Here is a 26,813-nt window from a genome sequence, read left to right on the forward strand (position 1 = left end):
ACCCCTCCCGCCAGGCACTGAGGCTCACCTGTGTGCACCCAGGTCACTCTGGCACCAGCAGGTGAGGGCGGCGACCCCCGGGATGGAAGATCCCTCCACACCGCCAGCTGCAGCCCTCTCGTTACCTGAGCCGGGCTGCTAACACGCCGGACCACCCCCGCACCGTCCCCGCCTCTGTAAGCAGGTACTAAACTCACTTCACATGACCCAGTGTGAGAGTGCCCTGTTGCCCGCAGGGGCCCTGATGGCTGCGGCCTTGCAGGCAGTGAGCTCTGGATGTCTGCAGCTGCTGATGTCCCGTCAAGAACGCGGGCAGCCAGGCCACCCCACGTAAAAGGCCTCTATTATAGAGCCGCACAGCTGGACGGGCCTTGAAGCCGCTGGTGGCCCCTCCTCCCCCTAAAGGGCGCAGCTCCTGGGCCAGCCTAGACCCCCCTCACTCTCAAAACTGCCCAGAGAGTCTAGTGATTCGTTATAACAACACACTGCATTATAAGAAGACATTTTTAAAAAATCTTCAATTTAATGAAATCTGAGCAGCTGGTATGTCACAGACGTGTCCCAGTCACATTACACAAATTAGGTCAATAGAAAGAAAAGGTCAGGACGGGGGGCAGAAGGTCTCCTGATACAACGCGGAAGCTCTCTCACAGCCTCATTCTCGCACTGCCCGGCCTGGCCCACGGAGCGAAAACACCCAGTAGCTCCTGCCTGAGCGCGAACCCCTGGGCAGGTGTGGTCACGATGCCTTTATGGCACAGAACGAAGTGGCCACCGTGCCCAGCGGTGCCTCTTCTGAGCGTCCTCTGCCCTGACCTCAGCATGACGAGACCACAGGGATCCGGGCACCCTCGGGAGGAGGGGAACTGGAAACTCGGCTCAAGTTTGTTACTGATTTGTTGAACCAAGCACATGCGAGATGGGAACATTTTTCCTACATCCCATTTTGTATCTGCTCCCTAATCGTAAGGGATGAGAAGTCCCACCGCCCCCGAGCTGGGTGAGCTCGGACATGCATCGCTACCCCGGTTTTCTGACAGAAAGACTGCTCTGTTTCGGTCTCACCACCTGAAAACCGGGTAGTGAGTCTTACGTCCCCGACGCCTCCCCACCCGACTCCTGCCCGCTCCGGGCTGTGAGGATCAAAGAGCAGCGAGGCAAGAGCGAGGTTAACATCTCAGATAAAACCGGATGCAAAATACGGCGGGCGAGTGACTTACCTTCCCCCGGCTCCCCTTCCCTCTGCGTAGTTACCTCCCAGCCTGGGGGAGGGCCAAGCGGAGTAACACGTGCAGTGCCCTGAAGAGCAGCCGCACACAGGAAGCACTAATTATTACTAGTTTCTCAACCTGTAAGAGATCTTATCAACAACCAACGTGTAAAGTGCTTGGAAGATTAAGCAGGTACTTTAAATGACAACTGTGTTTTTAATTATATGAAGGTATTCTGTAATTGACTGAGCGCTATGCAAGCATACAGTTTCAAAAGTACTGGGTTGGCCAAAAAGTTCGTCATCTTATGGAAAAGCCTGAACGAACTTTTTGGCCAACCCAATAAAAATAAGCTTATTGTTTTGACTTATTTCCATCCGTACCAATTCAGATGGTTGAAGGTTTGAGGGCTATTGCCTCAAAATACTTAAGTTGACTTAAAACTGTTAAGAATATTAAGTATGTGAAATGTATGAAGAAATAGACATACACATTACAACTAATATTGAGTTTTTAACCACTGGTTTTTATTTCTGAATCTGTAAACATCCCTGTTTCTGTAGCGCTGATGGCCGCCGTCGTCCGCGGTGAGTGGGTCGGGGGTTGGCGGTGACCGTGGCTGTCCTGGTGTCCGCTGTCATTTAGGAGCTGGGGGTGGGGGCTGCTCTGGGAGCCTCCTTCACAAGCTAGCAGGTCAGACGGTGCGGGCTGCGGGCTGGCACCACTCCACCCAGGGGCCTCTTCACCTGTTTGGCTCTCGGGCCAAATCCGGCCACGTTAGGAAATGAAGTGCTCTGCTTTACCTGCCCTGCCGCGGGGGCGGCTGCTTCCACTGTGAACCCCCTGGCGGAAAGCGATGCCCAGTCGAGAGGCCACTTTCCTCCTGCCAGGAGGTCTGGACGCACACAAAGCCCAGTTATTTGTTTTGCCAAACCGTATATACATTGAATGGAAATGTTTGTTTTCTGTGTCCCACTCTACGTCTCAAGAGACAAATGATTAAAGAATAAATTCCAGGGCATTTTTTTTCCGCTCATCGCCTCCAACCTGGTTATATTAAGAGCCCCCTTCCTGCCTTTTAACTTATGTTTCTGTCGGCCTATCATCCACTCTTCTTTGTTGACCTTTACGTACGTGTACAATGTTGCTTCAAAACCCTTCTTCAAAGGAAAGGTCAGAGTGAAATGTCACCGGGAACGATGCCAGATGGCCAGCAGCCAGGGGTACCCGCTCTCAGAGCTGAGCCTACCTGTGGGGTGTGTGACCCGGGGACCAAAGGCAGGAGGGACGGCCCGCGGCTGGACCCCCTGACCTACTGCCGGCCACGCCCACACCGGAGAAGCCCAGTTCACCAGCCCGGACCCCCAGGACCCCCCCATCCAAGAGCTGCTTATGGAGTGTCCACTGCACGCACACGCTCTGTGGGAACTGCAGGTGACAGAGAAAGCTCCGTGCTCCCTGCCCTGGAGGCTGGTCATTTAACAGGGAGAAAGGACATTAAAAAAAAGCACAGAGTGAATATGTAAGAGGATTTCCAAAAGGTGGAGGGTTGGGAAGCTGAAAGAAACCTCTAAGGTTACTGCACAGGACAGAAGATGGCTGTGACAGATGGGGAAGGAAGGACCGACAGGATGCAATAAATGACAACAGTAGAGGCAAGAGATGGGAACGAGTCAAAGGTAACTCGAAGCTCTCAAGCCTGGGAGACTGGAAGACAAGACTCGTAAAGAGGCAACGTCAAGAACACACATTCGGGTGCAAAATCCAAGTCCGGGTTTGGAAGCACTGAGTTCGAGGTGAGGGTGAGACCAAGGGAGATGCTGTGACCCGCCATTCTGACTCCACCACGCACTCTCTCGGCTCTGGTTTACAAAATACAAGTGATCCCAGGCTCACAAAAGCAGCGCGTTAGCAGCACGGAAGACCAGGGCCGGTTCACGCTAGAGAACTAACTAACCAACATACCAACTAGAGACAAGCAACACATACGCACAACTGGCAAAGGCCAACTGAGTATGTTAACAATTCAAATCTGCAAAATCTGATCTAGAAAAACTGGACTCAGAAGGAATAAATGGCACAAAACAAACAGTGGCTGAAGCTAAATTCACCAGAATCTGCTATGGATAAATGGCTGATAAATGCTAGAAATTTAAATGGAATATAATATACCCTGATGAGAATAATTTCAGAAAAAAGCAAAATTTGAATGGTTTGTCTGTGCTCTAAAAACTTAATGACTTAAACTGAAGCTCACTCAGGGAAACTTTTTCATCCAAAATTCATCTGTGATGATATTTCTGATAAAATATTTATATTCACGAACAGAGTCAAAATATCCTCAGAACAAAACAGTGTGTCCAAATGCCCTGTGTTCAGCAGCACAGACCCCGGCACACAGCGGGGTACGTGAGCAGCTGAAGCAAAGACTCCAGGTGGGGCTCGTGTGGGGGTCAGTGCTGATAGGGGGCTCGGGGGGGAAGCTGGCTGCTAAGAGCCCTGGGGGGAGCAGGCCCACGCTTTGAGCCCAAGGAGGAAGCATCGCTCTAGGGAAGGGGAAAGAGCAACCTTAAAAAGAGTCCAAAGCAGGACTTCCCTGGTGGTCCCGCAGTTAAGACTCCGCGCTTGCAATGCAGGAGGCACGGGCTCGATCCCTGGTCAGGGATCTAAGATCCCACAAGCCGTGTGGTGCAACCAAAAAGTCCAAAGCAGCTGGACTTTCCTGAAGTGGAGAAAGGGGTGTGACTCCATGTTTCTCCCTGAGGCCCACACCCTCACCTCTCAACGTGAGCCAGGAGCCAAAACAAGGCCAGATGAAATACAGGACGCCCACTTAAATCAGAATTTCACATGAACAACGAATAATGGCTTAGTGTATCATAATTATGTCCCAAATATTGTCAATAAATATTTTTTCAGTACAAAAAAAAGTTGTACTAGAAAAGTACCCATCGCTTACCTACAATTCAAATGTAACTGCATGTCCAAATTTAACTAGTCATCCGTCCAGCATTTTTAGTTGCTCAACCTGGGAACCCTCGCCTGGTGTCCACGGCCCAGGCCTGAGCACCTCACCTCCACCCACACCCTCCTTGCCCCTGAACACCAGCCCTGAGTTCCACAGACGGCCTCTCTGCAAAGGCCTTTCCGCAGACCAAGCAGCGAGTAAAGACCCCCATCCGTATCTAACGAGCCCCCCCCCCCACACACACACTGTGCATGGAGGAAGCTGCCACCACAGACTCAGAAAAGGAGAGAGTCTGCGGGAAAAAGGGAATGGCCAAGCGTGTGAAATATTTCAGAGACAACAGGGGGTGCGGGGCTGATGACAGACCACTAGAGGGTCTCATGAGAAAAGACTGTCTAAAAGTGAGCAGTTTCAGTAGCTTAGTTTCCATAGGGATGAAAACAGGTGCTAGCTAAGTGTCTGGCATCCTCTCTCGTCAGCCAACGGCTTGCATGTTCACGACGCCTGCAGAGGATGCCACGAACGTGCCCTGTAAGGGCCAGCACTGTGGTAACTCAGGCAGCGCCTCTGGGCAGCCAATCAAGGTTGCTGCGTGAATGAAAGAATCTACACTTTCTCAAAGAACTTGTTCTGAAATTTGAAATCGTACATAATGACTGAAAATCGAAGTCCAAGGTAAATCTTCCACTCCCTGGCACTCACCACGGTAGCTAACATTCTTTGCTCTTCAACTAGTTTGTTGGCTGAGGCTTATTTGTAGGACGAGTCACAAGCGTCTGTGCTGGGCCCAAACCAAACAAATGAACCAAAAACACCTGCTATTCCACCCGATGAAGCACACGTTAAGATTCACAGGCACAAAGCCGAGAAGCAAGGCCACCACTTCCCAAACTAAAGTGAATCTAGTTCCGGACGCGTTATTTTCTACGCCCCTTTGTGTAACTGTTGTGGCTGGTATTTAGTTACGGGAGCGCTTAATCAAACAAACATCCAAGACCACCACAGTTTTCTTATTTATACATAAAAGTATTATTCAACCCCATGCCAATTTCCCTTGCTCTGTGCTGGAAAAAATCCCAAGGACGCCTTATCAAAACAAAAAACTTCAAAAAAAAGAGGACGACATATATTTTTAAAAAGAGAGTACTGCATATTGCTTCTAACTTAGTATAAATCCCCAGCATACCTTGAGTTTTTATAAAGGAACTTTTATTTGCTTTGCTACTATGAACTTTCCGTTCTGCTAAAAGGCCCCTAATTTAGAATTTACAAACAAATCGAGCCTGGACAAAGTGAACGCTGTGTTGAGCTTTGGGATACAATATCACCTGGCATCAAGCAAACGTGCTCTACGTCTCTGCCGCTAAACGTTTAGGTATTTTATGATGGAGTAAAAAACCTAAGCTAAAAGCGGGTTTAATGGTCAAATTAAACCAAACGTTTTTCATACCAATGCCTGAAAAGTTTAAATTCAAATGGAGTCTGTGTTCTTAGTACTTGTTTTTTCAAACCTGGCCCAAGGGAATGTATCTCTGTCCTCACGCGGGGGACACTGGTGCCAGCTCCGGTTATCTGCCGCTGCCTTGCAACTTCTAAGGAAGGATCTATCCACCCACAGCTCGCCATTCAGTGCTGGAGATACACTTTTTATTATTAATTTTCAGCAAACGTCACTAATGCTCAGGGTTGCCTAGCGCTCCTGTGAACAAGAGCAAACACTCACAGGACCGGCAGAGTCCAGGAAGACCATGCTTTCTGCAGGTGGAAAGAACCACACGACTGTCTCAGCTGAGACCCACCAATGTTCTAACAGCAGGGAGACAGTTACTCCACTGACACAGTCCTAACACTGGGGGTTGGTCACTGCACCGTATCTTTGGTTTCTTGGGGCCCCCAATTCTCCCTAAAGGCTGACCCCAACAATACCAATCTCAAACCAGACCTACAGTACTTCGTGGGGCTGGGGAACGTCACACTTGGAAGGGAGGTGTTCCAGGTCACCAGCTGCTCCTGTGCCGATGGCCTTACCTGTTCCGCTGAGGACCCCTGTTAGATGAGGGCACTGTGGTCTTTCCAGATGACAAACGGGCCGTGTCTATTGACCTTAAAAGTCAACGGAAGAATGAAAAGTACAGACAAGGGGAAGGAACACCCACCGTCCAAGCGCGAGCGCAGCCCCGGGCTGAGGGCTCCGGTCGGCCACTCCCCACCCCAGTCCCCAGACAGCCCAGCAGGCGGTGTCCATCTGAAAGATGCCCCTGGGCTGGAACCGGGTCTGTCTGGCACCACAGCTCCTGCTCCCCCCGCTCCCCATCTAGGCGGCTGCAGGTGACAGGAGCCCTCGTCATGGCTGGTCATCTCCACTGCTGATTTTCTTTATCGATTACCTACATTTAAATGCCAATATGAAACTTTACAAACTATCAACAGAGAAACACAAGGCCAATTCCGTACATAATGTGGTCTGCTGTCACTGGGGTCTGACGTGGCTAAGGTACGGTGACCTTGACAGTCAGACGGGGATGAAGGCGCCCTCGCCAGGCGCCTCTCCTCCGTGCCACCTTCTCTGTGGCTGACTTTGCTCCTGTCGGCGTCCTGTTGGCCTGACACCGTCCTCCCACCCAAGTGGGTCAGGGTCAGCAGGAGCAGGGCACCGCGCTCAACCCGCTCCCGTGAGCCAAATGCACCCCACCGGGTGGGAGAGGCTGAGGAGGACACGGAATGGCCAGAGAAGTGGGGACGGGACGCTGACTGCAGGGGAGTGGACGGGAGGGAGAACGCCCTGGAGAGAGCAGAGGAATCTTCCAGAATTTGGTTCTAAGAGGGGGCTCCTAATTCAGACGAGAAGGCTGTGCCCATCCTGGGGCTGTGTCTCACTTCACAAGGACCACAGAGTGTAAACAAGACAACTCGGATGGGCGTCTTAGGCACTAAGCTCGCCCTGCTCCTCTGAAATGCCACGCGGTCCAGACTCAGAGAGCCAAGAACAGAAGAAATTATATCTCGGTCAAACTCGGTCTACTCTGGCCGAGAGTCCTGTCTTTGGAGAAGCTCACAAAGCAAACTTTGTACGTAGGCATATCCCACGATAGCATTTCCAAAGATTCGTGATAAACCCCAGCCCCACGTGCCGGCCACCCGGGGACAATGCCGTCCTTCTTGCGTCCACTTCCCTTTTCCGCCTCTGCTGCTTCTGGCTGTCAGTGACCAGCTGCGGAAAGCACTGTGTGCTTTCTCTTCATGCTGAGGGCGTTGAAAGTCCTGACGAGGGCCAAGCTGACCGCCAGGGCTGGTGGGGAAATCCGCGGCTCGCCACGCCGTGGTCTGCAGGAGTTTCAAACTCGGGTCGCATCACTTTCTGCTTTCCCCCCAGACTGGGGGGGTCCCAAACCCTCCACCTGGCCCTTGTACGAGCTGAGCTCTCCTCCATCCCCAAACAAAAGCCAAGCGTCCACTGGAATTTGCAGACTAGAAACTTCCCCTCTCCTGTAATACAACCCTTATCGGATTTCTGTCCAGAGAGCAGATATTTAAGACATCTGAACCATGGCTGTACAATCGAAGTCTTTTTTGCAGATCTGACCGTTTGCCATCCTGTGTCTGCCGTTGACCCTCACGTGAACTCGGTGGCACAGCTGAGTGTGCACTGCCCAGTACAAGGGCAGGTTATTTTCATATACACACATCTGCACATCTAAATAGGAAAGCTCTGTCACCTCCCATCCTGTCCACTAAGGCAAATCCAAAGGACCTTGGGCAGAACGCCCTTCCTTAAGGGGCTCCTTGAAATCGAGGCCCAGGAAAGGCGCCGGGTGTCTCAGGGTCTGTCTCCAGGCTGGTCCACCCCAGATGCAGAGAGAAGCCCAAGTCTGGGACATCCGCTCTGGTCTGCTCTCTCTTCCTGGAAGACAGGGCACCCTGAGGACCCACCAACGCTAGAAAAGCAGTGACCCTTCAGTATCGCCCGCATCGGCTCCCTGTCTCAGCCTGTCGAAAGCAGCAAACCTTAAAGAGCCACGTCTGCCCTTTTCTCTGCCTGCGGGGCCTGGTGGCAGGCAGGGAGCCTCCGTTCTCTCTCACATCTTTGAGACCACCTTTGTCTTTATTCCACTGCCGAGAAGTATGTCTCTTGGAGGAGGCGGGGAAGAAGCAGAAACAAGGACCCTGCGAAGGATTTTCCAAAAGAAATGTTTCCAGCGAAAGACAGCTCTTTCTAGAATCACAGGCCCAGAGCTTCAGCTGGGCTCTGCTGCTGACGTGCTCCATCCCTATTCAAGCTGGGTGGGTTAACACGGGCAAGCTTGCTTTCTTTTTCCTTTGATGGCGCCTGTATATATCTTGGCGTGTATGGCCGCCTAATCCTTTTGAAAGATAACCTCTCTCAAGCTTCCTCTCTGGTGAGACAGTTTGGAACTGAAACTTCTCATGGCCTATCCCGACATTCCAAAACCTCCACAGGAGACGCCCCCCACACATCAGCACCGGCTGCCCCTGCTAGGAAGTCCTTGCCCGGGACTACGGGTAAGCGGCCGGCAGCGTTGCGTCAGACCCTGAGATCCTTGGTCCGAGGCCGCTGCTCGCTCTTTCCAGAGATGCGCTGAGGAAGCCCACTGCCCTGACAGCCTGGGCTCTTCTGGAGGGCTCCTGGGAGGGGGTGCGAGTCTGACGGACCACGTGGAAGTCTGCGACCAGGTGCTTTTTTTTTTTTATAACAGCCACTCTGCTCCTTCTGGTGGCAACAGGTCCCGCCACTCGACATTTCTGGGCTCACACAGGCCAAGTGACGCTTCTCAGTCAAAACCTCTGTCAGCATCCTAACACCGAGCTTCTGTTTTCTACTACCTCGGATCTTTACTGTTCCTACTCAACATCCACTCTTACAGTCTGGACACCAAACTGCTGCACGGAGCTCTTCAGAGGCTCCACAGTCACAGAACATCACCCACTTCCTGCTTAGGGCTGGAAACCCCAAAGCGAGTATCCTAGTCCCATCTCTTCGGAATCCAGAAGCAGGAAGCGTGGCCCTGAGGGCTCGGACCCGCCCAGGGTCACTCGGGGTCCGAGGCTCGGCTGGCAGCAAGGAGGTCTCTGGACTTCCAGGCCAGTCTAACGGGGGGGGGGGGAGGCCTGCCTGGGGCACTTGCTGGGGAGGGGGTGGTGAATCCGCAGGGGGACCTCAGGGCTGGGCAGCAGGGGACGAAGGACTCCAGCTCTAGCCCCCGTCCATCCAGCCCGGCTCCCTTGATGCCACCACGCCTGACTCCCAGCTCATTCACCACATCCCTCTTCCGAAAGTCACCCCCTGTCACCTCGAGACGACCCACAAGCAGGCGGGGAGCACGTCTCCTGGGCTGGACGGCACTACCTGCTCCTTTACAGACATTCCACACACACACACACACACACACACACACACACACACACACACACGTCTCAACGTCCCCACTGGCCGCTCTGCTGAGCTATCAAGACTAATCCCCTTCGGCTGACGGCCTTCCCTCCTGCCAAGGTGACGAGCGCGGAAAAGCTGAGGGATTCCTCACGGCCGGACCACAAGGTCTCACCCTGTAACGCACCGCTCATCCTGCCACCTGGTGAGACAGATAACGTGCACGTCTCTAGAGACTGAAAAGTGTACGAAAGGTGATTGATTATAAGACACTCTGCATGAGACGCCATGAATTATATCTGATTTTCCCCAAGAAACAACGCCGTGGTGGGATTTCATGAAGCAATACATGCAGGATGCAAAATGCAGATGCTACCAAAGGCCACAGAGTCAAGGACAGGGTCAGGCCCCGCCCCGACCCCTCAGACCCCACCGTCACCACCGCCGTGCACAGCCCTCCAAGAACGTCCGGCCTTGGCTCACGGTTTTTACAGAAGTGATCACAAGTCCCAGATTTTAAAGAAAAACATAAATGATGTTTCCATATACTACTTAACAGAGAGCCTTCCCATGAGCAAATGAATGAATGAATGAGCCAGATAACACAGCAAAAACAAAAATCAAGTACGACTGAGTGTAGTAATACTGCGTTCCCATCACTTCTCCCCTCATTATTTCCGCTGTGACAAGGAACATTTAGATCAAGCGGTTCTGGAGGACTTCTGGGCGTCTCCACAGCACGTGCGGTGAAACAGGAGGGAAGAGGAGCACTGCAAAGCTTTCTGGGCGTCCCCACAGCACGTGCGGTGAAACAGGAGGGAAGAGGAGCACTGCAAAGCTTTTTGAGACGCTGCTCTGCTTTGCGGTCAACCTTACACTTCCCAATGCAAAAACGTGCAGTAGGCAGGCATGCATCCCCTGACTGTTCAAAGGTCAGGGGCCGAGGCCGCACCTCTGGGGCCTCCGGGCTGCGGGAGGAGGATGGACCCTCAACTGAACACCCGACCGCTCCCGAAACTTCCTCAGAGGCAAACGGAAGGGAAACTGCAAGGGGCTCAACACCTGCAAGTCCGCCCAAACCCACCCCCTCCCTCGCCAAGCGGCATCCTGGTCGAGGGTCTTGGAAGCAGGGAACCCCGGCACCCCCAGGCTCCATCCCTCCACACGGCTCCCCTTTAATTAAAGGTCCTGACACCCCCTCTTCCATTAAGAACTTCCTGACCAAGAGAGAACAAGTAGCAACCTCTCCTTGGCCCCCTTCACCACCCCCAGTCTCTGAAGCGCGCTGCACGCTAATTCACACCTACTCCATCACAGCAGTCACCACCGCCGAGGTGGGCTCTTCACTGGGCAGAGACCTCCAGAGGCTGACGCTTAACCCTTTACACACCAACCCTAACTAGAGCTCACGGCTACTGAACACCAGGCAACGTTCTAAACTCATTTCACATGTCTAATCATGAGCACAGCCTACAGCATAGGCACTGTAGCTCCCCCCATTTTCCAAATGGGGAAACTGAGGTTGGGAGCTGCCGGTGGTCCCACACACGGACTCCTGAGACGGGAGCTGCCGAGTTCTGGCGTCTCCTTCTACGTACGCTATTCTTATCGCCTCTGCCCCTGCCGGGAGCTCTGCCCCTGCAGCCCGAGTTTCCACTCCCTATCTGCAGTTGGTGGCAAACAGATAACCAGGCTGGTCAGAGATGAATGCGCCCCACGCCCCTCCCACCCCAAGGGCCCGGGGACAGCAAGTGCTTGGGTTCCTGAAAAGACATCTTTTGAGCATCTACTCAACACCAGGCACTGGTGGGTCCAGGAGCCTGGCCTCAAGGGGCTTGCGGTCCAAGGGCGGCTGAGGTCTCCTTGACGAGGTCCAGTTGCCAGTAGTTTGACAGATGCCGGCTACTCCGAGAGAACCCGGGAGCTGGTTAGAAACTCTGCCCCAGACCTTCGGAAACAGATCTGCAGGTCGGCGAAATCCCCAGAGGGGATCTGTGCGCACGCACCTGTGAGCCTGTGAGATGGTTTAGACAAGTGAGGTCTGACTTCAGGATGTGAAAGGCACTAGGACATCATGCAAATTTAACTTACATACGTATGCAAAATGTATTCCTCTTCTCCATCCTGCCCCTGCTGCCACGTCTGTCCAATCCCACCTACGCGCTTTTTAGACGTGGATGGAGGCGTAGCAGTCGTAACGAGGAGGCAGTATGCACAGTGCAACGGAAGCGTCTCCTGTTTCGTGCGCTACCTTCCCAGCCATGGTTAGTCTTGCCCGTTGGTTTAAAGTTTTATATTTATTAGTGCACACTGCATCTGTAGGTCCAGGCGCTAAGGCAAGGTCTAGATGAGCAGGGCTGTGGCCCTCAGGCCACACGCACGATAAAGTCGCCCGGAAGTCCTGCTGGCTGGGGGCAGGGTAGCGCGCGGGGAGGGGCTGGGAGAACTGAGTCGGCCCTCGTGAGCTGGGACGGAGCGCCCCTCTGCCTCTGTCCCCGCTGCCAGGGCCACACACCTTGCTGGAAAGAGACACCCTGTGAGGGCGCGGGTCAGGGCCAGCAGCCCCCTAAGAGGCCGCAAATCTCCCACTAACCGGGGGGCTCTCCAGGGCGATTTCAGCAAGAGCTGCCTTGCGGATGCTCAAGGCAGGACAGTTTACAGGCAGCCAGGAGCTGCAGGGAAGCCCGAGGAATTCAAGGTGGCAGAGCCCTTGCCGTGACTCATCAGGCCACAGACCTGAGAGTCTTTCAGTAACTAGGCCTGAATCCTAGCACAAATTACAGCTGATATCTTTCAAATTCTGATTGCATCAAATTCTGAGGCTAGCAAGACATTCTTCCCAGCTCAATGTGGATTACTCAAAGAATCAGTGAATATTGTTGCCTAATGTCTCCTAAGATTGCCCTCTAGGGAGAAAGAAAGGTCTTCCAACCAAAGTTTTTCCTGTAAAAACCAAACTTGCTGCTAAAAATTTGAGGTTATAGACTTATGGGGGACATGTTATACAACTACAATTGCAGATAATCCCCTATTTCATATAATATTAACATATATAACAGCATAAAATCAAGTTCATGAGGATTCCTCTCAAATACTAACAACAGTGGTAATGTTTGTAATTTATAAATGAATTTTTAAAAGACTACAAATTAAGCACTCTGAATTCTTACAATGAACTTACTGAGAAGCACAGTAAATAAAAGAAGTTACAAGAAACAAGGACAGATATTTGTACATTGTTTCAATAAACTAGGTGATTTATCTTGTTCTAGTTCTGCTGTCACTGTGCTTTTGTTCCATAGAATCAACTCCCTTGATGTACAATTGTTTTAGGAATTATACACAAAGACTTATTAAAGAGTATTAATTTTCTAAGCAAAAAAAAAAATTAGAACGCTTCTCAAGAAAGAGAACAAAATGCATTCAACCTTTTCAAGAAGAACTATTTGATGGTACGATTGCTATTGCTAATATTATAATCTCAATGCCCTGTTCAATTTTAATCCATCAGACCTCAGAGTCTAAAAATTAATATTTCTGTAAGAGTGACTTTTCTCCCTCTTCTTCCTACAAATCCTCAACTCTGAAAGACAAGGCTCACCTTTCAGGTGGACTCTTCCTCAAATCACACTGAATAAAGTAAACACATACACAAAAAGGTCAAAGTGCTGAAATTAACAAATGTTTGGGCCATTGCTGAAAAAAAACACACAGCCTGACCAGGCCACCTTCAAAACACCAGCGTGTGAGGTCAGCTTAGGACAGAGCTACCCGGGTTTGCATCAGCAGCAAACCACACTGGGAATTCACACAGGCCTTGCCTTGTGTCCCTATTTGCCTTCTGGGGAATCATCATAGAGAATAATGTCCACTTCGGTCAGAAACCCTTAAATCACCACAAAAAGAAACAACCTCTACCCTCTGACTGTCTTTGTCTAAATCGGTGTGGACAGAGAGTCCCTCCCAGGCCCTGGTCGAGTGAGTGTAAAACTCAGGACACCACGGAGGAGGGGAGGGTGGGCATGGAGGCCAGCACGCCCACGCCCAGCAGTGTTTGCAAACTGCAAGTCGCCACCAGGATTTTTCTCGATGCAATAGAAAAGAGTAAAAATTATCAGAGTGCAGCGCTGGTACGAGAATGAGTACTGTTTGGTGGGAAGTTTCATTTTAATCTGTATATAAATATGTACTTCCCTGTGTGTGCACCTGAGCACCGTGTCAGTTTATTTCCTCTTGTAGACGGCAGCCAAAGAAGCTGACAGCCGCCACTCTCGGGAGAACCGGGGTGTGGGCCCCAGCAGCCCTACCCCAGCCTGAAGGAAGCCTCCCCAAGGGGCTTCCAGAACCCTGTGCAGATCGGGCTCTGAAACCTAAGTGCCTGTGTCCTTCTGAAGGAGGAACGAAATGATCTCACCAGGGGGAAGCACGGGCGGCTGTGACACGCAATCACTGAGACCAGGGCCATCCTCAAAGCCAACCTGAGATGCTGTGTTACTAAAGAACCTTCTGAATCAGAAATAGGGCGATGTACAGCCTACTAGTATATCTTGGTAGTACTGATACTCGAAGATGAGAAACTTTCCCTGGGTAAATCAGGCAAAATTCTCAACAACAGGACAGGTCAAGCCAGTGAAATGGTCCATCAGCCACAGAGCACGTGAGAAGTTGTCTCCTTACCCCATCTGTGAAGGAGCCTAGTAGCCAACCCAGGAAAAACTTATCCCAATACCCTAATTTCAACAAGACCAATTACTCCAAAAGTAGAAACGTCACAGTCACTCATTCACAGGGTGATGTGTATCAAAGTACAAAATGTGGTACATGTTTGTAGCCCAAACCCTCCAAAATAACCCCCAAATCAAGATGCCAGGACAGAATTACAATAGAAATTCAAAATAATTCATTGTTCTTTCCACTTGCCAAAATGTTACTACTTAGCTCAGAGACACCCCCTCCCCCTTTAAACTATACTGCTGTTTCACTAATTATTAAAAATAATTCATACAACGAATATTTGCTGCGCACTAGTTCAGGTGCTACACACCTAGCAGTGAACAAAACAGAGCCTGATTTTAAGTGCTTTCTTTCTGTACAAATACATGTATCTCATTAAGAGAACACTGATTATGGAAAATTGCATCCAGATTTTTTTCACTTGTAACAGTAAAGTTTTTCCCTTAAGATCAAATGTTCCTTGAAAACATCACTTTTATTGGCTACGTGATATTCCATCATGGATGGTGTCATAATTTACCAAAGGACATTTCTAAATGCTGACCACAGGATAAAAACACAAACGAGAGAGAGACACACAGTTAAACACAGCATGTTAGATCCAGATTTAGGACCTTAAGGGGGAAAAAAAGGGAAGATACAACCTTACCGATCACGGACCCCGGGCAGTGGACATGTACACGGTCACGGCTTCCCCGTGTGCCACGTTAAGGCCTAACTTGTGAATCTCCCTTTTTTATAAGCCCCACTCCCTCTTTGATCCAAGAGAACATTGTCTGCACAGAACAATACGTTTTCATTTCAATTTCCCTTCTTTTCAGGAAAGGAAATGTTTGCACTTCAAAGGGTTTCTTTGAAGAGCAGCCTCCGGTGCTGGCCCGTCCAGGTTAGGAGTTCCGTGGCCCCAGCGGGGTGTGCAGGGCCTGGACGGCTGCCCACCGCGGTCCCTCTCCAGGCCACCTCCTTCAAGGAGAGGGTCTGGTGCGGGACAAGAGAAAACAAACATGGAAAAATACTTGGGGCTTTTGATCATGGCTTTCAGAGGCCCTGTTCACACACAGTGTAGGTTTCACAGCTCAGGGAAACTGAGGTACGAACCATGGGGAGCCGGCTTCTAAGAACGAAACCCTTCCAGAAACCAGCCCCACCCAGCGAGGGCCCCTTCCAGGGCCGGGGAAAGAGCGGAGTCTCGGGGGTGCTGCTGGTGATGACAAAGGGGACGGCTTTGATAAATGAAACACGGAAAGAAGCAAGATCCACACCTCACCCAACAGTCTGGAACCTTCCCCCAGGAACTTGTGGGCTAGCAAAGAACACAATTCACCAATTAGAATTTCTCCTCTTATCGCTCCCCTGGCCCGCTCGTAGCGGCCGGGAGGCTCAACAACCTTATGAAATAACCGTCAGCTACAGGCCAAGAGGCCAGGACCATTCCTCTCCATCAGGGCCCCTGCCCATCCCTACCCTCTGCTTAGTCTGGGAAGCCAGGGCTACACAGCAGGCAAGAGAGGGCCTGCAACGTTTCTTTTCAAGGCTTGAACAAGTTCTGGGTATTTGCTAATCATCTCCACCCTCCCCACCCCGAGGGGGTTGTGTTTGCCTGCTCGGGTGGGCGACCGGCCAGGTGGTGGGCAGGGGCATGAACCGCATCCGCTCCAGACAGGGCGCCTGCTGCCTCCGCAGCCCGGGGCCTGGCTCCGGGCCCCCGCCCTGCGTGTTCGGGGTGCAGGTCTGCGGGACCACGTCACCCTGAGCTGAAGTCTTCCGACTAAGCACCTTCCTGCAAGCCCTCTACCCTGGCCGGGCGCTCAGCCTCTCTGCCGGAATTATGGATGCTGTTTATTTTCTCTTTCTTCTACTTTTCTGTAGTTTCCAAATTTTTCACAATACGCATTCTAACTTTTAGAAACATTTTTTTTCTTAAAGAGGCTTATAAAGTAGAAAATTAGACCACAGTTCCATTGAAAGAGCCTCTCCTGAAAGCAAACAAACAAACAAACAAAAAAAACAACAAGAAAACGAAAAACAAAAAACCGACTACCTACATGCATGTGTAAAGGACACTATTTGGACCACTGGAAGTTGAATATGGACTGTGGACTTGACGTCATAAATGTTAAATTTCCTGATTTTGATGTCGTACTGTGGTCACGTAAGAGAATGAATGTCCTTATTCTTAGGAAACACACTGAAGCATGCCGGGGTAAATAAAAGGACATGATGTCTTCGACTTACTCTCAAATGGTTCAGGAAAAAATGCATCTGTGTGTGTAGACAGATTAACTGATTGACAGATAAACAGAAAGAAGGAACGAAATGTCAACAACCGGTGAATCTGAGAAAACTGAGGCGCTCCTTGTAACCCCTGCAACTTCTCTTTAAGTTTGAAATGCTATCCACAGAAAGTTGAAAGAGCAAAGGAAGAAAGGAGAGAGGCAGGAAGGGGCGGGCACGAGTTTCCCCACTCCACCTGCCAGCACCCACGGCCTCCCCATGGGGCCAAGGCCACGGCCACGGGGGCCCTGCCAGCGCACAGTCTCTCCAGGGTAGACGGTGCCTGCTGCTACCCTGGCTCGGGCAGCCCCCAGCCCCGGCTTCCTGAGGGCGTCAAGGAAGCACCTTCCAAGGAAGGAGACCCCTCCCCACCTCCCGACACTACAGAAGTCAGCAAAGTGAAGATCCTGGGAGAACGGCTACTGCCACTGGCCTTGAGAAGGAGGGAGAACCGAGAAGGGAGCCACTCTTCCCTACAAACCAGACGACCCCCTGCAAAGGGCCCTTCCCTCAGCAGAGGAGGAGGGGAGCAGAGACGACCGATGGAGATCAGTGAGGCAGGGCTCCCGTGGCCCGGGCAGGAAGCCCCTTGTCCAGCCAGCTCTGGCGATGCCAATGCCAGACTACTGACCCAGGAGGAACGCAGCCCAGCCTCTGTCACACTTCTGCACAGCTGTGTCAAGGACCCCAGAGCTCCAGCTGTGCCCGGAGCCCAGGGCTCAGAGAGGAAAGATCTGCGCTCAGAAGAACCGGGGCAGCTAGAGAAAAACAGCATGCTGCCGCCCAGCGGTGGCACAGCCGGCTCCCGCGCCTCCAGGACTTACTTGGAACCAAGAGGCGCGTGGCGGCCCGGCATCTCCAGGTCCGTGTGCTAATCTCAGGGCCCGGCGTGGCCCCGCGCACACGCGTGCCAGACCACGGTCCCCAGAGCGAGCGGCCGCAGCCCCAGGCACAGGCTGACGCCCACAGCCCTAAGCACACTCGGTGTTAGGACCCTGGAGCCAGGCCCCAGGTGCAAATGCTAGCTCTGCCACTTACGACCCACCCCTGTGCCCATCAGCAACTTGTGTCACTTCTCAGGGCCTCCATCTCCCCATCAGCCAAACAGCAGGACCAACCTCACGGGGCGGCTGTGAGGATTAAATGACAACAAAGAAAGTGCCGAGCCCACGGTGAGCACTAACAAGGGCTTGTGGTCTGGATCTTACTCGGCCCCAGGGCCTCTCCCTTCCTTCCTATTTGGTGTCAGAGACTTTGGTTAATGGTACTTGGTAGGCAGATAAGAAGATACAGAGGAAGAGAGCATTTCCAAGCCGACCTTAAAAGGTCACCCTCAGCATCTTCACGGGCAGGAAGACGACGGTGACAACAGTGTGACGAAACGCCGGTGAGACGTTTGCTCCCTTCCCCTCGCCGCTGCCCCCGTGATGGGGCCCCCATCCCACGCCAGTGCACTGGGGCATCTACCTCAGCCCCCAGAGGAAGGGATGAAAAAAGGTGGGAAACAGACTCGGCCCCAGTTTTTAAACCCAAAGCGTTCAGGGTAAGTTGAACCAAATGTCTGGGGTCAGGATGGATAAGGGCAGACACCCCCAAAACACACAGACGCACACACTCACACGCACGTGCACACAGACACACGCAGGCAAGCCCTGAGGATGGGACCGTGAGCTCTGCTTCCCAGAGGCGTGAGGAAAGGTCAAACCCAAGGCTGTGGATCTGAGACCTGCGGGGACAGGCCTCCCCAACACCCCGGTGCCACGCCACCCACTGCAAGGCAGACACAACTCCAAGGAGAAGGGACGACCTTTTGACACCTTGGCAAAATGGGAGGGCAAATAAAGTTGTTACAGATTTTCTTCTTCTCCACGCCAAAATCAAAGAACTGAGCTTTGTTTCCAGTAAAACAGCTAACATTTAGACGAAGCACTTGGTATGCGCCAGAAGCTGTGTCAAGTGCGTAACTTGGATTACTGCCTCATTTAAATCCTCTCAATCCTGTAAGGTAGGCACTAGAAGCCAATTATGATGCAGGCAATATGGAAAAGGATTCAAACGTGGCTCCGAGAAATATCTTAGAAAAGGCACTGATCCTGTAAGCGGAGTCCACTCCGGGGCGGCGGGAGGCCCACAGCACCTCCTTCAGCCCCACAGCGTGTGGCCCGCTGGGGAGAGCAGGGGGCCGCCTGGGGCAGACGCCGCCCCGGCCGCCCGGAGTCAGCACGGCGAGCCTGTCTCCGCGATGCGGGGCTCCCTGTGCGCCCAGCGCGTGCAGAGAATCAGGACCCGCTCCTACGCACATGGCAAAGCACTTGGCTGTTCTCACAGGCAAGACCCTTACCTGCATGGATCTTCTGAAGAAAGCACTGCGGCAGGGAGACAGAATGTTACGGAAACAACTGCCTCCAGAGGGGAAAGGTGACTCAGGGAAAAGGGAGACGACGTGGAAACACACGCTGTCCTACCGGACGAAGGACATTCTTTCTCCCTCCTCAGTATAAGTCCGCCTCTTGGTAGCTTTTGAAGGCTGAACGGAGCTTGATTTCTGGTTATCTTTATCAGAAGAGAAGGCTGGCAATGGAAAGAACTTATTTTGTGACAGAATCTAAATGGACTGACCTTTATTCTTTCAAAGAATATTCTGCACTTCATGTTTATTGGCTTCATCATTATGAGGCTGAGAGGGCGGGCTTCCCCAAGCTACAGGCAGGGCAAGAGCACGTCTGCAGGGTTCGGACAGCCCAAAGGACTTTCTGGAGGCTGCACAGAGACGGCAGCAAACCTGCACCAAAGACGCCTTGGGTGGCGCCGTTCCCGGCACTGAACCACCTGCCCCGGCTCCTAGAAGCAGCGTCTGCATTTCAGGGCGATGACCTCAGGCCACACTGAAGCTGGCCTCTAACTCCACACAGCTCTACCCTCAGCTGACGTGGTTTGTCCACCAAATCTACCACCTGGCGGTCCCCACTGTTAATGACAATAACCAGAGGAAAAGCCAAGTGAAAGACTCGGGTGTGGCATGACGAGGGAACCTCGTGCCAGAATCTATCCCAACGTGCAGAGGTGTCTCTCCTGCAGCCTGTGTCCCCTGGATGAACGAATCCTGACCGACGGGTGAGGCAAACAGCTTCAGCCGCTGCCCTGCTGAGGCCAAAGGTCTGAAGGAATGACTTCGGAAGCAAATGAAGATAGCAGTGCACCAAATCCTTTTACCAATGTGCTGCCCGTCCTTCTAGCAGATTCACAGGTGGCAAATGCACTAACCCCCCCCCCCATGATAAACTGTGACTTGCTTTGAACAAGTGCAGGAGTAGTTGCTGTCAAAGCTGCTTTGCAGTTGGGGGTGGGGACATGATTACGGAGAAAGAGAAAGAGAAGCCACTGAAGTTACCACAGGGCCCATAATCTGCCACCGAAGATGCTACTCTTCTCTTTGACTGGAACAGACCTAAAACCTTGGGGTAGATACAACCTTGGCCTGGGGTCCAACGCCAGTGGCCTCAGGCCCAAGAAACCCCTGGCAGGCAGGCATCCTGAAGGCCAGGAATGAAAAAGCAGGCGCGCCCCACGGCTGCGGTCCCCAAGCGGGCCACGGGACAAACCCACGGCCAAGATGGCCACTGGAGGGCGCAGGGGAGAACAGGGAGGCTGCAGGCCTGCTGGGCGGAGGGGAAGGAGGCCCAACGCCACGGCGGCACGTGGGCGCAACGAGGCAGCTCTGGCTCAGCCCCGGCCCGTGCGGATGGAAGCGTCTGAAAAGAGCCGGCTGTGACTGTTACCGAGTCCTTCCCGGCACGCTCGCCTCAGCCCTCCCCACCTCACTGGCACAGTGGCTCCGCTCTGCTTGGAACCTCAGCCTGCCTTGCGCACCTCACGTGGAACCTTCCTTTAAAATCCACAGACGGAGCGAGGACACCAGCCTGCAGAGGGAGAACTCAACCAGCTCGCATTCCTACCGTATCCACCCCGTCCAAGCCGCCACCACCTCTCCCTCTGGCAGAAGCGACATATGGACACACTCTCTCGTGCAGCAGTAAGCTGGGCTTGGGTGTTTTTCCAGACTTAAGCCACCAGTCTCTGCTCTGGCCTCCCCGCTTCCGCGCCTGCCCGGCCCCCAGCTTTTCTCCACCCAGGATCTGAAGTGATCCTTCCACCCCCTGACAGCCACCCACCGCTCCCCGCTTCTCTGAGAGAAACAGCCTGCCGACAACTGGAGCAGACAGCGGCGAGGGCCCCAGGCCGGAGGAGAGCACCAGGCCCGCCTGTCCGCAGGTCCCACCTGGACTGAGGACCCGGCCCCAGGTGGAAGGATGGCCAACTCAGAAGATGCCTGTGGCCCAGACACCGCCAGCGCCGGAGGAAAATGTTTCTCCCCATAACAAGGACACACCCATTCCTGTTTCAAATTCCTCTCTGGGATTAATAAACCAATACCTTCAAATACATAGTTAATAACGAAAGGGATTAATTTAATAAGACATAATGCTGGGCCCGCCAACGTAATTACATATTTTTACTGACCTTAGTAGACAAGAAACAACAGACTAGAAGAGTCAGTAAACATGTGTTTAAGCCCATCAAAGAATGGAAGCCTCAACCCAATACAATTAATGTGTGTCCTAAAATGCAAGCTCCCCGAGGTCAGCAATCTCGTCTTTCAAGCTTTTCTTCCTTTAAAGCAAATAATTATATGCATAAGAGCACCCATGTGGTTCAATCCAGATTTAAACAACTGAGTACATTTCTGATCTCTATTAATTCTCGTCCTGTTTCTTTAGTCAAAACCCCTTTGGCACTCTTTAAATTTTACCTGTAATAATTAAACATGATCTTAATATGCTAAACCTTTAAAAACTATTTTAATCCATTGTTGATTTTGTCCCCTAAGTTTCTATTCTGACTGACTTAAACAAGACCTTTTTGTTTTAATCACAGAAGGGTGTGTGCATATAAAAATAATAATTTCCACTGAGATCAACTAAAAATATCAGGGGGATAAATGTATCACGGTTTCCTACTATCGGAACCAAACCTAAGTGGCAAGAAATGTTAAGATAAATCCCAAGTAAATTATAATTCAAATGAAACACAATTAGGAAATTCAGCCAGAGGCCAAAACACAGTCCTGGTCACATTTTAAAGAGCTCATTTAGGGAAATACACCTGGGACTGAAACCCTCACCCCCTCCTCTGTTTACAAATCTGGAGTAAAACGTACTCCAGGTTACTTTCTACACGTGAGAGCCTGAGGGCAGGTACTGGGCAGTGTAACGTTTCTTCCAGAAGGCACTTGTCTGGCTGTCCTAATCATACAAGTCAAGCACCACTCCTCTAGGGTTCTCACAGCCACTGAAAAGGGGAAGGAGCTAAAACAGCATGCGGTAGTAGTACTACAGCGCCCTGCTGCTGTGTACACACAGGTCTTAGAATGACTGCGGGACCCGCCTGGCCCGGGAAGTTTCCTACTACGTAGAAAGGAACACACTGAGAATAGGTTGTCTTGGTGAAGCCGGAAGAACTGCCTCCTGCTCAAAACCATCTGGAAGCGTTGAGCACCGGCCTCTACGGGCCAGATAGGGTCACAAGGAAGCCCCCCGCGGGGGGGACTTCCCCGAAATAACTCCGGGGACCCGGAAGAGAGGTGGAGGCGGGCCAGGGAGTGTGCAGGGTTCCAGAGAGGAAGAGACGTGGGCGCCGCGGCCAGCTTGCGGGTGCGCGACGCCGTCCTCGGCCGGCCACCTGCCGCGGGACCACCCTCCGCCGCCCGGCGGGCTCCCCACCCGCGGCCGATGACACGTCGTGGACCTCGCGGCGGGGCGGCGTGCTCCGCTCCGCGCCATGTAAGGGAAGGTCGCCGGACGCCTGCCGGGCCCCGTGCCCGCTCCCCGTCCCCACGCCCCCGCGACCACCCGCGCGTCCCGGCGCCCGGTGCCCCGCAGGGAGCGCGGGGCCGGCACCCCGGAGGCGCCAGGTCGCCCACGCTTCCTCACGGGGTGTTGCATCATGCACCACGCCGCGCCTTCAGCGAACCAAAATGGACTCCGTGGCGGAGACAGCCGCATGGGCACCGGCCGCGTACACCCCCGTCCGCCCTGCCCTCGCCCACCCGGAGGATGCCAGCGCTCCCCGCGCGGGCTCCGCGCCCCTCCCCGCGCCGCCGGGGTCAGCCCCCCAAGGTGACCCGGACCCGGGCAGCTGCCCCGGCGCCGGCGGAGGCTGGGGACTCACCGGGCCGGCGGGCGGCGGGATGCAGGCAAGACCGCGTCTGGACTGACGGACGATAGACCGAGGCTCGGCGGGACTGACGGACGCTCGGGCGGAGGCGCGGCGCGCGGGGAGCAGGAGCGGGGGACTCGGGTAACGGACGCCAGGTGGCCGCGCGCCCCGCCGGCAGCTGACCTGCCGCTCACACCTGCCCTCGCGGAGTGAATGGAGCGTTGAGAGCGGGAGGGATCGGGAGCCGGTTTCATCAGCCGCGCCCCGCTCCCCGCGCCCGCCCCCCGCGCCCCGCCGTGCGGCCCGCTCGCCCGCGTCACCGCCTGGCACCAATGGCAGCGCGGCGCGGCGGCGGCTCCGGGAGCGGGCGGCGGCGGGGGCGGGGCGGGGGGCGGGGCGCGGCGTCTTCGCGCGTCCCGCGCCCCAACCTGGGATTCCCCCGCGGGTGGGCGGCGCCTGCCGACGCTCTGGTGGTTGCCCCGCCCGCGTGCGGCCAGCCCTCGGGCAGTGGGAGCCCGCCGGCGTCCTCGGGTCCGCGCAGCCCCCCGCGCGGGCCCGGCTCGCGCGGCCGCCGTACTGTCCACCCGACCGCGGGCCCCGGCGAGCGGACCCCGCGCTCGCGGCCAGTTTGCCTCCCCCAAAATGAGAAGGTTGGGGACGCACTTCAAGGTTGGTTTTTTTTAAATTATCATAAATCTTCATTTCTTTGTCATTGGAATCTTTTATTGCTGTTCCCTTAGTTTCAACAAATAATGTATCCTCGCCCCTTGTCCGGAAGGGCCGGAAGCCTGAATCTGCCTGTGCCCCTGGCGGTAGGACGAGCACCTGGCCGGCGGGCCTGTCACCGCGGCTACTTCCGGAGCTACTCCCCCCCCCCCACCCCGAGATGGCAGAAACTAGCACCGGGTCCCACCGCGCTCACCTCGCAGGCTCCCTCTTGGCGCCCAAAACCTAGCAGAAGCCACAATCTACAGAGATGCAGTAACCTGTGACATGAGAGAGGTAAGTAGTCATAGATTAACCCCGCCAGCCTCCTCTCTAACTTTGTAGGAAAACAGGAAAAACGGTAGCACGGTGCCCACGGCCTTTGAGTCCTTTCCACGCTTCCTACCCAACCCCCCTCCCCCCGCAGTGTCCTTCGTCAGTGATGGGGCCTCATTGTCAGCCACAGGGTGCGATACTCTTGGAATTACACTAGCAATTTATAAAGCATATAACTGCAGGGTGCAAGCTTTAGAAGCGTTTTCGTGAACACATAGCAATGGCTATTATTTGCAAGGCACTTCGGAGTGCTTGGCATCATAATCAGTGACTACATACACGTTGTTTTAAAACAGTAAATTTCAGTTTCAGCTGTTCATTGGTGAAAGGATGCTCTCAAGTTGCATTAAGGAGGTCTCCCGTGCCGGGGCTCTTCCTGAATCCCACACGGCCTCCTTAACCCGCTGACACTGCCATCATAGGATTTCACAGAGGGAAGCCTGGTGTGATTCCAGGACCTGCAGCTTTGCCTTTGCACTTGATCTGGATTTGAATCTGAATTCTACCATTTCATTCCTTTATGGTTTTCCGCAAGCTATTTCACCTCTGTTTGGAGCTTATAAACCTTTTATTCTTAGCAGAATATCCCTTAGTACTTGAAATATGATTGTGGGATTTTTTTTTTTTTTGAAGACTCTTGGCAGTAAAATAGAATTTAATAGATTGTAGAGATGCTCTGCTCGGGCAACAAGCAGACGGATCATAGAGTTAGTATCTGTAAATTCTGAGAGCAAGTGTTCCAGGCCCTGATGGGTGTATGGGTAGAACTTAACCAAGACGATTGTCAGCACTGTGCTCCGTTAGGGGAAAAAGTCGAAAAAACTGGCTGAATTTTTAAATAAAGCTAAATATCAGGCAGGTTAGGATCACATTGCAGGTCCAGAGGGATCATGAGTGACAGGCAACCTTGATTAGGCTCAAAGAACAGTGGATCCAAGATTCCAAAGACTATTAAGGAAAGGAAATGCTAGAATTTAAGCCTTAGGAGCACCATGCAAGGTGAAGGTGGACAGACCAAGTCCTGGGCCAGCACCATTAGGCAGGATGGGGTACAGAAAACGTAGTGAATCAGAGTCAGACAGATGTGGTTTTGGACTAAACTCTACTTCCTGCTAGCTGCTGGCCTAGGGGAATTGTGTTTGTCCTCTTTTAACAACATACTGTATGATGCCAACTTCTGGAAAAAGCTAAATTATGAAGACAGTAAAAAGATCAGTGGTTGCCAAAGGCTTGTCGGGGGAAGAAGCGGGAGGGATGAATAAGTAGAGCACGGGGATTTTTAGGGCAGTGAAACTACTCTTAACGATACTGTAAGGGGGGTACACGTCATTATACGGTTGTCAAAAACCACAGAATGTCCAACACAGAGAGTAAACCTTTATAGTAACTACAGAATTTAGCTAATAATAATGTGTCCACATTGGCTCATCAGTCATAGCAAATGCACCACAACAATTCAAGATGTTAAAAATAGGGGAAACTGGGTCGGAGGAGGGAGTATGTGGGAACTCTCTGTACTTTCAATTTTTTGGTAAATCTAAAACTGCATGTAGACTATATATAATATTTACATAGAAATATATACAGGTGTAAAGCCCCTGTAGAGAGTACCCATTTAATAATAGTTATTAAGCAGATCAAGGAAATGAAACCACTCCATTTTCTAAAGTGTTTCAAGGCAGTATTTGGGTAGGTGAAGCATGTGGACTCTAGGGTCAGAGAGCATGGCTTCAGATCCTGGCTGTGCAACGTCTAAGCCACGTACACTTAGGCAGATGACTTCAGCGTTCTCCGGCGCTACTTGCCTCGTTTCTAAGAAATGGGTTATGGCAGCTGTGACAAAAAAAGTGACAGTAACTCTCGTAAAACATTGAGCCCATACCTGGCACATAGCGAATGCCCAGAGAACCTTGCTATTAACTCCGACGCTAGATGGATTCGCGGGGTCACACAAAATGCAAGGATGGGAACATTTCTTCTTCCATAGTAAAGGGGTGTTCTCACAACCAGACACTTTCGCAGGAAAAGGCTGTGGGGACTGAGTGGTAAGACCTCACTGTCCTGGTTCCCAGGCGGAGGGTAAGGAGCACAGTTGTCACCACATTCTTCGGAGGACCTCTGCTGTTGCCTGGCCAGCTCCTTCATGTTCTCCTGGAACCAGCACTGTCCCTTGTTCTTGTCCCTCCCAACCTCCCCTACTGGTGTGTCCTCAACAGGAACTGCCATCTCACAAAACCCCACCTCCCTCAGCTTAGAAATTTGGTTGGAGATGGGTCTGATCTAAGCGTTCGGCCACCCCTGGTTCCAGCGAGGGCCCACGGTGTATGGGTAGATGATAAATAAACCGAGGTCACCTCAGAAGCCTTCCCAGATCCTTTGGGAGCTGGAGGGAAGAGAATCTCTTTCCTCCCTGTCATGGGGCTGGACAGATATCAGCCAGGTGCTACCAGCAGCCGCTGCTGCAGCCGTGTGGAGTTGGCCAGCTGGAGAGAATGAAGAGGACACGCAGAGAAATCAAAGCGGAGGGGCGAGGCAAGTCTTAATCAGGTCCCCGTTCGGCGCTCTTGAGGCCACCTATCTGGACCTGTGAGCCACAGGGATGCCCTTTTTCGCCACAGCCATTTGTCTTGGGTTTCTGTTGCTTATATCCCAGAGTCCTGATTCGTACAGCTTTTCTATCTTAGGAGCTTTCTACCCTGGTTCCGATGGGAAGAATTATCAATACCATGACAAAGCATTGCCCCTCCAGAAGAGACAGCAACTGACATCCTGGTGCCCAGTAGGAATGAAAAGTGCAGCCCTTGGGCTTAGAGGATTTGACTGTTGGTTTGTTGATAGAGAATGAAATCAGATCTCTGCCAGATTTTCAGGAGACCTTTGAAACCAGCTGTATGCATGGCTGTGTCACGGTAGAAAGTACTTCCTTTCCACCACAAAACCAGTGTGTGTGTCCTCGGCAGCAGGGAAGACGCCGTGTAGT

At 52.6% G+C, this 26,813-nt stretch overlaps 1 protein-coding gene and 1 long non-coding RNA gene across 5 annotated transcripts in view; one reads left to right on the forward strand and one right to left on the reverse strand.

Moving 5' to 3' along the window:
- SLC7A1 (solute carrier family 7 member 1) overlaps nt 1-23,068 on the reverse strand; it is a 67,479-nt gene extending 44,411 nt beyond the window's left edge. For all 4 annotated transcript variants that reach the window (XR_009498827.1, XM_059903320.1, XM_059903322.1 and 1 more), the window contains exon 1: nt 22,805-23,068. The gene's annotated coding sequence lies outside the window, so the exon portion shown is untranslated. The remainder of the gene's footprint in view (nt 1-22,804) is intronic.
- A 230-nt stretch (nt 23,069-23,298) lies between these two features.
- LOC132352391 (uncharacterized) overlaps nt 23,299-26,813 on the forward strand; it is an 85,636-nt gene continuing 82,121 nt past the window's right edge. Inside the window, exons 1-2 of the long non-coding RNA XR_009498703.1 lie at nt 23,299-23,461; nt 23,571-23,794. This is a non-coding gene — a long non-coding RNA (uncharacterized LOC132352391). The remainder of the gene's footprint in view (nt 23,462-23,570; nt 23,795-26,813) is intronic.

The sequence above is a fragment of the Balaenoptera ricei genome, chromosome 18, assembly GCF_028023285.1.
Source record: "Balaenoptera ricei isolate mBalRic1 chromosome 18, mBalRic1.hap2, whole genome shotgun sequence".
NCBI classification, from domain to species: Eukaryota; Metazoa; Chordata; class Mammalia; order Artiodactyla; family Balaenopteridae; genus Balaenoptera; species Balaenoptera ricei.